The sequence below is a fragment of the Mastomys coucha genome, unplaced genomic scaffold, assembly GCF_008632895.1.
Source record: "Mastomys coucha isolate ucsf_1 unplaced genomic scaffold, UCSF_Mcou_1 pScaffold6, whole genome shotgun sequence".
In the NCBI taxonomy this organism is placed as follows: domain Eukaryota; kingdom Metazoa; phylum Chordata; class Mammalia; order Rodentia; family Muridae; genus Mastomys; species Mastomys coucha.
Genome location: NW_022196912.1, coordinates 33,916,552 through 33,919,334, shown reverse-complemented (window position 1 = coordinate 33,919,334; position 2,783 = coordinate 33,916,552). Strand labels below are relative to the sequence as shown.

Below are 2,783 nucleotides of genomic sequence, written 5' to 3'. Positions count from 1 at the left end.
TCCCAGGCCTTCAAGCTCTGGTCTGGTGGTCATCTCAGGCTCGCTTCTTGTATGAGTGGTCCCTTGTGGGGATTGTCTGTCTCATGTTTACTCCTGCCTAGGGCAGGAAGCCCCAGGTAGAGTTCTTCTAGTCTCAAGCTTATTCCCTGTTCTGGAAGCTTACCCAGGATTGATTGGTCCTGGGCTTGTGGTCCTCTCATATTTGCTTATTTTTTTTCTGGGGGATGTTAGGCTATTGATCATTCTGATGTTTATAGGTCAAAACACTGTGTGTAGACATAGCCTTTCTCTCCTTTCTACTACCTACTTAGGTACATGTGACATACCAGGCACACCTGTCATTCCTCTAGGGGCAGGCTTTTTTGTTTTATTAGGTTTTACTTCATCATGCAATTATAATTGGTTTGGTGTATGGACTTAATTAAGCCTCATTTTTAGTGTTTTAAATGTCAGCCTGAATTCAAAGTCCTAGGCTGAAATTCAGAGCCAAAATTTGGGCTCTTTTTTTTTTATTTATAAGCTGAAGTCTTTATCTTACTTAGTTTCTATTTCTTTTTAGTCATGCTAGTTTTTCTTTTTAAACCTGGCTTTTGTTTACAGATCTGTGTTTTTGAAGACCCAGCTCTTTGGCAGGATGTCCTTATCGAAAGTCAGTTTTGTAGATTAGAATAACAAGAGCAGAAGGGCAAGAAAAGTTAGAATAAAATGAAGGCAGATGAGGTGAAAGTGAACTACCCTTTGTTTCCCAGATGGAGCAGAGTCTTGCTTCACTCTCATCCAGGGCATCTTTTCTGGAGAGGCCAAGGGCACTTGGGTACTTGCTGACTACGTACTTTTCCCTCCAAGCAGGAAGTTGGAACTCCCATCATCTGGATAAACAGTGCCAGGTCAGCTATGCCATTTTCATGTGGTTTTATGTTATAAAAAGCCAATCTAAAAAAGCTTGAAGTGATGAAGAAAGAGGAATGCATAAATCAAATTTAAAACCAATGAAGATATTCCTAGTTCCTGCAACTTATATGGTTTTCAGGAAGCAGAGAAGGTTCTTCATCAGCTACATGCTGCAGGGTCTCTAACAGATATGGCAGCCATGTGTGTGACTAAAGATTTCTTTAAAAAGAATCTGTCTGGAAAATGACTAGCATAGGATTCATTTCAAAGTGATGCAGCACTGGCTTCTAAGTAGAAGGTTGTGCGGAGACAGGGTTATTTTATGTGTCTGCTATGGGCCTGAGATGGACATCACATACCCTTTTTGGGTTTGAAAATATATTATTGTGAATGATAAGCATCAGCTGGAGCTGGCTGAACTGCTGAATCTCAGGCACATTTGACTCCTCTTTGAAGATAGATGTCAAAGATATATTATTGAGGGTGCAAAGAGTTTTATATGTCACTAATAGATTTCTTCATAGCAAGCTACTCTGCTCTTACTGGTATTACAGAAAAACCATGGCTAGAGCTTCAGTGTACTACACCCATAGGTAGTACAGTCATGAGCTTCTACACTGTAAAGAAGACAGCTCTTGTCATATTGGAAGCAAATCAAGCAATTTTTCCATCTGTATAGTTTTCTCTTAGTAGGCTAAGGCAGATGAGTGAAGAAAGACAAACAGACAGAAGTAAAAAAGGTTCATCTCAGTTCTCAAAAGTGTAATGATGTGCCTCCGGCAGAGATGTGTGTAGCCTGGAAATCTTCCCTTAAATCAAGTTCTCGGAGACTCTCTGATGAGGTAACAGTCAAAATAGGAACAGAATGACTTAAAATCTCAGGCACACAGAGATCCAGTACATACAATTCCCGCCATTGAAACATCACAGGTTAGTCCTGAGATTGTCATGTCCTAGAACAGAAAGAAACAACAAGGGGTGGGGAATCAAAGAGCTTGGAAAGTAGTCAGGGGCTGTTAGGCTAGCACATAGAGTTTGTGTTGATTTTCTGAGTGTTCATAAACATCACCAAAACATTTTACATGAGAGAGCTGTTTAATGAGAGGGGAAAGAGATAAAGATAGTGGGGGAGAATAGAATCCAAATTCACACACACCACACATGCATGTATATATTATGATATATTCAACTTATGAAAGATAAAACAGAGCAACAATAACAGAAGTCAAAAGATTACATGGTAAAATGGATCCTGTGGGGGTAGTTTGAAGGCTGTAAGAGCTCATCAGAATGGTTAGGGTAGATGGACTGACTGAGATGCACAGGATTGGGGCAGGTGAATGAGCGGTGGTAAGCTTCCATGGGGTTGGTAAGTGTGCTTCCTAGTTCTGGACCAGGGATTATTTGCAGGATTGCTCTACTCATTTAACTGTAGGTAGACTCTTTAGAGAAAGTCAATTTATTCATTGTCATAACATGTCTCCTACACTGAAATACTAGGTAATTATGCTTTCTGAGAGAACTGCCTCCTCTGCTTTGTGTTTATGCCTCAGGAAGAGAAGTTGCTATCATCTTGCAATGTTATAAACAACTGTACACACAGAGGCCCTGGGCTCCCCATCTCTACAGTTGAATAGTGCAGCACAGGGCATTGCTCCCTTCAGGGTCCTGGTGGAGAGTTTGGAATACTAATAGGAGTAACTAATAGGAGAGCTTGTAATAACTAATTAGGGCCAGTTTGCGGAGACTTGGCATCTCCTGGAGCTTCTTCAGGCTTCAGCCTTTAGAATACCTGATGACTTTTGCTTGGCAAACACAGTGATTAGCCCCTAGTTGCTCTTGGGCAGAGCTTTATTTAATGTTCTCATAATGTTCACCATACAATATCCAGC

General features: G+C 40.8%; 1 non-coding gene across 1 annotated transcript; it reads right to left on the bottom strand.

Annotated features, from left to right (window-relative positions):
* Nucleotides 1–223: 223 nt before the first annotated feature.
* LOC116081344 lies at nucleotides 224–357 on the bottom strand. The gene has a single exon (XR_004114838.1). It is a non-coding gene; the product is annotated as a small nucleolar RNA SNORA17 (small nucleolar RNA).
* Between the last annotated feature and the right edge of the window lie 2,426 nt (nucleotides 358–2,783).